This window comes from Mustela lutreola, chromosome 13, assembly GCF_030435805.1.
Source record: "Mustela lutreola isolate mMusLut2 chromosome 13, mMusLut2.pri, whole genome shotgun sequence".
Lineage (NCBI taxonomy): Eukaryota > Metazoa > Chordata > Mammalia > Carnivora > Mustelidae > Mustela > Mustela lutreola.
The window spans coordinates 3,292,058-3,300,425 of NC_081302.1; the positions used below are offsets into that span (position 1 = coordinate 3,292,058).

At 55.3% G+C, this 8,368-nt stretch overlaps 1 long non-coding RNA gene across 1 annotated transcript; it reads right to left on the minus strand.

The window, feature by feature from the left end:
• Nucleotides 1-1,580: 1,580 nt before the first annotated feature.
• Nucleotides 1,581-3,948, minus strand: LOC131813742 (uncharacterized). Its single transcript, XR_009346931.1, has 2 exons — nucleotides 3,634-3,948; nucleotides 1,581-3,262 (listed from the first exon to the last, which is right to left on the minus strand). It is a non-coding gene; the product is annotated as an uncharacterized LOC131813742 (long non-coding RNA).
• Between the last annotated feature and the right edge of the window lie 4,420 nt (nucleotides 3,949-8,368).

Below are 8,368 nucleotides of genomic sequence, written 5' to 3' on the forward strand. Positions count from 1 at the left end.
AAGTCTTTTAGTTCCTTTTTTGGGGGTGGGGCAGGAACCGAAGGAGAGGGAGAAGGAGAATCCTAAGCGGACTCCGCACTGAGCGTGAAGCCCAGCACGGGGCTGGGGGTCACAGCACTGAGCTCATGACCTGAACTGAAATCGAGCTACACACTTGACCGACGGAGCCCTCCGGCCCCCCGGATAATCTAACTCTTTCCATGAAGTCAGTGGAGTGTAAAGTTAACTTTGATCCCCTCCATGTTCTTAGAGAACCCCACAGTCATCGGCCGGAGCCATCCGGTCGGTTTATAACGCCGCCTTCACGGACAATCTCAGCCTCATTCACTGGTTTTCCCTCTCGGAGATGAAACCTCCAAGCGAGCTTTCATGCGTCCTGTGGGCATCAGTCCGTACACGCGGTGACAGGCAAGCGTCGGGGACTTGATGTAGAGATGCCCTTCCTGCCGCTCTTCCCAGCTCTCTTTTCCTAGCCCATGCTGTGAGTTAATATCCCAATCATCTTAAACTTAGAAACCATCAGTATGGGACAGGTCATCCCTTATGACTACGGAATCTAAGGTGATGGTTGGACCTGGTTTAAAAGCTGTATAGGAAGGAGAGAACGCAGGCTTACAGCAACGGACCAATTTTCTACTGCCGTCGCCAGGTGAGGGTGTTTGGTGTTACGAAGCTTTCACAGATGGGGAAGTGCTTCCATGCTGTGGTGGGTGGCATGTGGTGGGGGGCAGAGCCCAGTGGCAAAGCCAGACTCCCTTCCTTCAGTGACATTTGGAGCCTGCATGGGTTCTCTGGTCTCTGAAGCAGAAGCATTGTGGGCCTTCCTGTTAACTAGGAAAGAGGAATAGAATTTTCGTTTAGAATATTGTGTGGGAATGCACACAAAGTTCTGAGTGCGCGACTGGACCCTTGGTAAACCGTCACTAAACGTTCATAGTGTTGCTGCGAGTCTTACCACCGCTGGTACTACTCTCTGTGTGTTCTTGGGCATATGTTTGAACCTGTGACACTGGAATTTCACCCCATCATGTGTTCCTAGTAAACAGCGATGGTCAGCCCACACCCATCATCCATTTTTTGCTCCAGAAACCAGCTAACCACCCGCTCTTACCATTCCAGGATAAGATTCCCCTTCACACTTCCTCAGGGACCCGATAAGACCTTCTCCTGCTCCCACAGACCCACGGGCAACCCTGTGGTCCACTGGTCCTTGTCCCCCTGCTTCTATGAAACCCCAAGCCCCTCCCTTTTCTCTGAGGTGTCACTGATGAGCGGCGGTCCTCCCTATCACCATAGCCTGGACGAACTTGACTCCTTCATTGTCCGGTGCACGCTGTCTCCCACGTCCGTGTAAGCTTCCCGGTGGACAAATGACCACAGCACCACTCCCACTGCCAACTTCCCTATGGGATTTTTCTGAGTTTTAACTGCTGTGGCAGTGCGGTGCTCAGCAAGACACACACACCATCGGGGCTAACTAACCAGCAGGTGTTTTTACCACTAGCGATACAACGCGTGGAGATTCACGCTTTACAAAATCATGTCAACGACCGCCTTTATTCGATCTTGGCAATAAGGACTGTCAAGACAGACATTATTTATTCCCATTCCACAGACTAGAAAACTGAGAAACGTCCTTTGGCTCACCCAAATCAGCCACCTAAGGGCCAAAGCTGGGACTCAAACCCGTACTGCTTTCAATCATAAACAGCCCAGGGATTGAACGGAATGGTCGAATCTAGCGTTGAGGAAAGGGTAGGATCTCACACTGGTTTCCTGTCTTCCTTTCTCCAGAGCATTGCAACATGTGCCTGTCATCCTGAGCGGGTGTGACGGGAACAGGCCACTGCCTCTCTGACCACATGCTCCTCTTCATGTCGCAAGACAGCGGAGTGGTGGGATCATCTCGGCTAAGCCCCCAGAGCTAGCCCTGCAAATGGCCCCAGAGCTGACCTGCCTCACGACACATTACGGCTGCCCACCTCCTGCAAGGAGCTGATTGTCCCGGGAGCCACCAGTCCCTTGCTTCCAGCTCTTAAATGTGCCTGGAGTTTAGAATTTTTAGTCACAAAAATAATTAGCTACCAGAATGGCTAGGAAAATGCCCTTTTTATAAAACCCATTCATTTAAAGTACTTACTTATGAGCATGGTTACACTAACCTTTTTTTTTTTTTTTTTTTTGGCTATAGTATCAAATCTAATCTCCGGCTAACCCAGTAAGCGCTGAAGACCACACCCCACTCAACAGATGTTTACTGATGGCATCGCTCGCTGCCGGGCAGGCCTTGAGCAGCGGCGGTGGGCACGGTGGGGCGGCGCGGTCCTTCGCCTGGCAGCCGGTCAGGTGCGGGAGGTGCGGGCAGTGTCACCGGATAAGGGTGCACGTTCCTCCCTCCCTCTCCCCTGCCTCCCTCTCTCCTCCTTCCCTCCTCTCTGTCTTCCTTCCCTCAGCTCTTGGTTTAGCCCCTGCCAGGCGGCAAACCCAGGGTATACAGGGGTGGGTACATGAGACATACGCCTGTGCTTCACGGCTTCCCACAGGAGAAAAGAGACAAATCATAAACAAGGTAAACAACGCGGTGAAGCCCCCATTCGGGGCCTGGCACACAAGAGGCAACAGAGGCCGCAGAATGGCTCTGTGTTCTCTGGGGCAGATGGGGGTGGCACTCGGGCTCGAAGCCGTGTCGTGTCCCCCCCACCCTTGTTAGTGGCCTCAGATCCCTCTTCTGCTCAAGCAGGACCTCACAATGGCTCATTGGTGTGGCTTGGTTGGCGCTTTCTCTTACACATTCTGTTGCTTCGCACAGAAACACTACTATCTTTCTCGGTCCCTTCAGAGGCACTGTTTTTGTCATCTGAGCCTCCAAAGCCTTCTGTTCTGTGCAGATGCTGGTGACAGAGGGTGGTAGAGAGTCCCCTGGCAAAGTGACCAGTCGGTCCTTCTAACAAAGACAAACAGCCGGCCAGATGTGTCCGAGAGGCAGGCTTGCAAATAGCGCGAGATACTAGGCTTTCTGGCTTGTGCTGGACACACAGCCGTCCCTCTCAGAGTGGGTTCGCCATTGTCACCCGCTGGAATGCAGGGAGGAAGCGGGTCCTTCTCTTCCCGCCGTCACAGCTCTGGGGGCAGAGCAACTTTCCTCTGGGACACGGGGGCCCCCCCGGCCTCCCATCAGCAGCAGGAGATGGAAACAGGCAGAATCGGAGAAAGGATCCTTTTTCTCTGAGCCTTTGCCCCGGAAACCAGGCACATCCAGAACCTGATCCGGAATAGATTTTGCAAAGAGTGTTAGACAGCCAGCCAGAAATCAATCGCCCCTTCCACTCATGTCGGAAAGAACTGGGCACACACTGGGGCCTGTTGAGGCCGCACTGTCGACCATGACCCCAAATGGCATTCAGAATGAATGGTCTTATGGGGCGGGGGTGGGGCAGCCAAGCATCTGTCACCTCTAGTCCCAGGAAAACCTCAGCTTCCCAGGGGGTGTGAGTGGGCTTTCTCACTACACATTTCCCTGTGTGAATTTAGACTATCAGTGCTACTGGGGTTACATATAGGAATGATTCAAATTCAATTTAAGAGACAAACAGGCTGAACCTCACCAGCAGACAGGGTCCCTCCCTTGCTTACCCACGCGTTCTTCCTCTTGTCTCCGCTCCTTCTTTTTCGAATGGTGACATCGATGCCTTCCTTTAGGACACATCCTTAGTAGGACATCATCTCTGGGACCTGGGGCTACCAGGATCTCTCCGGACCTCGCCCAACTGGGTGATAACTGCAGGCCGGGGGAGGCACCATCAAAGGTAGACCATGAGTTTTCCATAACTAAGAGCTTATTTCGTTATACAAGTGATAACATGACCCTGGTGGGAACAGAAACATACGATATTATAATGACAAAGAAGGAAAAATCCTAATAATCCTTGGGGGAAAACCACTACTAATTTTTTATATTTATTTATTTTTTTTATATTTATCTATATTTTATTCCCAGAATTTTCTCCATGTTTGCGTATTTGTGCGTGTGATTTTTGAAAGGATGCATGATAGGGTTTTATCCTCCCTAATGGATACCCCTGTCTGTGTGGTAGTTAAGCTTCTTACATATCCTATTGGAAAGCCATGCTGAGAGCATTGTCACAGGTATCCGTGGGGCTCTATTTCCTTAGATCAATTTCTGCCAGTAAGTCCGCTGGGTCAAGAACTGCTGGCACTTGACTGTTGATTCCTATGCCCAGAAGGTCATCGGAGAGGCTGACAACATCCAGCCCCACGACAGGAGAGTGCTCTGTGCGACCCGCAGGCCGCCGGGGGGCAGAGCGCACAGATTTCGTGGGAAGATGTACGGGAGCAGGGAATGTCTCCTCCTCCTCCGTCTCCTCCCCCTCCTTCTTTAAATTGTATTTATTTGACAGAGAGAGAGAGAGAGAGCAAGTGGGGGAGGGCAGAGAAAGAAAGAAGGATCGCGCTGAGCAGGGACCCCGACGCGGGGCTCCATCCCAGGACCCCGGGATCAGGACCCGAGCCGGAGGCAGACGTGCCCCGCGCAGTCGTCTTTCCTGGTTTACCCCGAGCGCCGCAGCCTGGGGAGTCGCTCGCCGCGCGGACCAAGAGTGTGGGCCGCGCAAGGTCAAGGGCTTCGCCCAAGCGCACGCGATCCGGTTCCTCCCGTCGGAGGTTTTGCCAAGCGCGAGACGCGCCCTGATTCCCGGGCTGGAAACCAAGCTGGGCCTGGTGACAACACCAGACGCCGCTGATGAAAGGCCACTGGGAAGTGGACTGAAAGGCTGACCTTAGACAAGCTGACGTCTGAAAAAATACGCATCCTTTGCGCACAAACTCTGGGAGGGATCGCAGGGCTGGAGCGCGGCGGGAGCCCCGGGCCTCCCCCCGCAACATGCAGGCTGCCGGGGCCGCGCGGCTGGAACCAGACAGACGCTCCCCGGCCACCGCCTCGCCCGCCGCAGCCCCAGCAGCCGCGGGTGGCCGCAAAGAAACCCACGCTCAGGCGGGGGCAGACAGGACAGACTTCTCCTGCCGGGGCTCAGCATCCGCCTAAAACCAAGAGACTGGATAAAAGACACCAAGAAGAGAGATCAACAGTGTTCTCAGGGATGGGGTCTTGTGCTTCAGAAGAGACGGGATCCAGAGAGGAGACAGCTGGCAAGTGGGGCCCGGGGGGGGGGGGGGTGGAGATGCCCCGGGGGTTCTGGGAGAAGTCTTTGGAGAGGAAGGTAGGGTCCGGGGAACAAGGCCGCGGTTTTAGGCCTCCCCTCGTGCAAAGGAAAGGTGTTCCTACCCTCAGGATGACAGGGGCAGACTGTGCTTCAGGAGAAGGGTCGTTTCCACAAAGTGATACAAGAAGCACTCCGGGGGCTGCAGTGGACATGGGAGGGCAGCCGTGTCCTCACGTCCCCCTCACCCTGTGACAACTAAGCATCAGCCGGGTGTGGCTCGTTGACCCCATGCTCAGGACCGGGGAGCACGCAAGCGGTGTGCGCAGGTAGGATCAACTCAGAAGAGTGAAGGCACGTAGGGAGGACGCTGACCTCCAAGCTGCGGCGTACACGCTGGGTCACTGTCCGCAGTGGCAGGAGTCATCTTGACGCCGGGAAGGGAAGACCAAGGGCTCTGGAGGCCTCTCGGCCGCGGTCCCTCTAGGCTTCCACACCAGGGTCCGTAACTACCCGTCTCCCACCTTTTCCCTTTCTGGGGCAGCTGCTGACTTGTCGTGCTGTTGCTCGAAGTCTGGGGTCGGCCTTGCAGGAGCAGAGGGGAGCCCGCACCCTCCCCACGCGCCGGAACACCGGGAAGGCGACCACAGGGTCAGGCAGCGGAGGACAAGCCTGCGGAAGAGACGGAGGAGGAACAGAAGTGGAAGAAATCGCAGCAGCGTGTGCTGTCCCATAAGCCACCAGAAGGTCATTCAAGAAGAGAGAAGGCTTCCGAGAAGCCCTGTTAGATGGCACCTGAAGTGCTGGGAGAGCAGAGATCGTGGTAAGAGCAGAAATAAGCTGTCTAGGGTCATCTTCTGGTTCCTTCCCAAGAGAACCCACTTTCATCCGGGTGGGCGTCATGTCGCCCGACTGCAGTGGCCACCATGCCATGAGGCCTGGGTGAAGGGGCTCCCTGGCCTCCAGACTCTTTTGGAGATTTGAAAGATCACACTTGGCCTTTGTCCCTTTTGCGCTGTCAGAAGACTGTCTGACAGATGAACAACCATTGTGCGACCGTCCGAAGATAAAGTGACCTGCTAAGAAGGGCATCGCAGCAAGATGGAACCGCCGGGGCCAACTCGGCGTCTCATAGCCACCAAGTCAACCTTGGGCTTCCCGTGACATCAAACCAATTCCAAATAAACTGTAACTCGCTTCACTGGGCTTTCTGCTCCTCCCAGCCCAGCTCCACCACCACCGGTGATGCCATCTCCTGAGTGAGCTCTGCTTTGCAGCGGTCCGGGGGTCTGCCTGGAAAGCAGGTCCATGAAGAGTACATGTTCGGGGCACGATGGTCACCGGGAAATAGTGGGGGACGGGTTCTAAGTCGGTGGGACAAGATGGGCGCCAAAGCCCGGGGAAGGAGGTGGCTTTAACTTCAGTGGAAAGGCTCTTCTGGAAACAGGGAAGGAGGGAGCAGGAGCAAGGCATACAGCCATGGGTAAAGGGTGAGTGCCCCCACGGGAAGAGATGCGCGAGGCTGCCCGCAGCCCTCTGCAGAGGGGAGGTTGGCGGGGCAGCCAGGGCGGTCCAGCAGGCAGCAGGTGACAAGAGCCTCGGCCGGGGGATCCCACTGCAGCCAGAGAGGAAGGATGGGCTTTTAAGAAGTTTTAGCTTTAAGACTTCCTTCTTCTGATCTCATCACCACCCCCTACACATCTGCCGGAAGGGACCCTTCACTGCTGTCCCCTGCACCGCTCCCTCCCAGCCCCAGCCCTGCCCCCCCTTCCTGTGCTGTCGGAGGGGCTCGGTTCAGCTCCCAGTCTGCCGGCTTCTCTGTCTCGGCAGCACTGAGGTGAGCGTGTCCTGCTCCGAGATGCCTCAGCACATGCAGTGAGGGTCTCATACGCCCTCCCTCTCTCGTGTCCCTGTCATCTCTTACCCTGACCTGTCACAGTCCGTGTCCTGGCTGCACCCTCCATGAGATGACAAAACCATGACCTCTGGACCATGGTGCTCTTCCCATCACTGTCCGGTCCTGCAGGGGCATCGCCATTTCCCGTTGTACACGTGCCTTCCAGAGGACACGCCGAGAGCCCGGTGTGGAGGCCAGCGGAGAAGGAAAGAGGTGACCAAAGCCGATGGTTAGGTTCTGAGAGCGGGAGAGCAGAAGGCGAATGGTCATCACTGACGAGCCGGGCTCCGGAGGGAGGTGATGGATTGCTGTTTGGCCTGTGTGAGTCTGGAGAGACTTTGACGCTAAGCGGGGGACCAGGTTTCTGACCCCCCCCCCTCCCAGGCTGCTCTCCCCCTCCCTCCCCCAGGGAAGCTTCCGCTCACAGGCGTCATGGGAGGAAAATGCGAGGAGTTCTGTGAGGACACTCTTTTTAAAGCATCCTAGGACATTTTGTTTTTCGTATGTGAGTTGTCGTTTTGAAATGTCCCCAAACAATGCTCTCCCATGGGAAATAGAGTGAGCTCTGGGGCCAGATGCCATGTGGGGGCCTACATCGTGGGGTTCTCGTGAGGATTAAAGAAGTTGGTATGTGCCGGTTTCTCCAGCAGCGTCCGGCCCACGGTGAACAGTGGGGAAGTCAGAATAAAACGCTTCCTGCCAGGTTCACTGTTATTTGCGGGTGAGCCTGGGAAGACCGTGAGAACCCAGGGGGAGGGTCATTTGTCTAAAGCCTTTTAGACAGAAGCCTTTCTGGTCACATGAGAAAGAAAGGAGATGGTCCGGGAAATTTCCTCACGTGGGTTATTTGGGATGGAGCACGGGCCGTCCACTGGGAAGGTTACTTAGAGCCAGCGCTGGCTGGATTCAAACACTCCCGTTTCCCACCGTGGCTCTGGGAAATAAGGCCCCATTGTCTCCCTCTGGAAGCTAAGGACAAAGTTTTTCTCAGTCTCCAAAGAAGGCGGAAAAAAACAAAGCCTGGGGCAGAGCAGATGCTCTCTGTGCTAACTGTTCAACTTCCCCTTTCTCGCTGAGGATTTTTTAGAGGTAACAGCCTTGCTTTGGGGTTTTCACTGTCTTCTCCTGAATGGATTTACTGTGCGATAGGCCGATTCTGAGGACAGCTCGCAGGGGCTGCGAGCTACGCGGGCACAGGAGAGGAGCGGAAGTGAGTACGGGGACTTCATGGCTTGCTCTGCCCCCGCAAGCCCAGTCTCTCTGTTAAATGTGCAGGGGCTTCCCCTCTGCACAC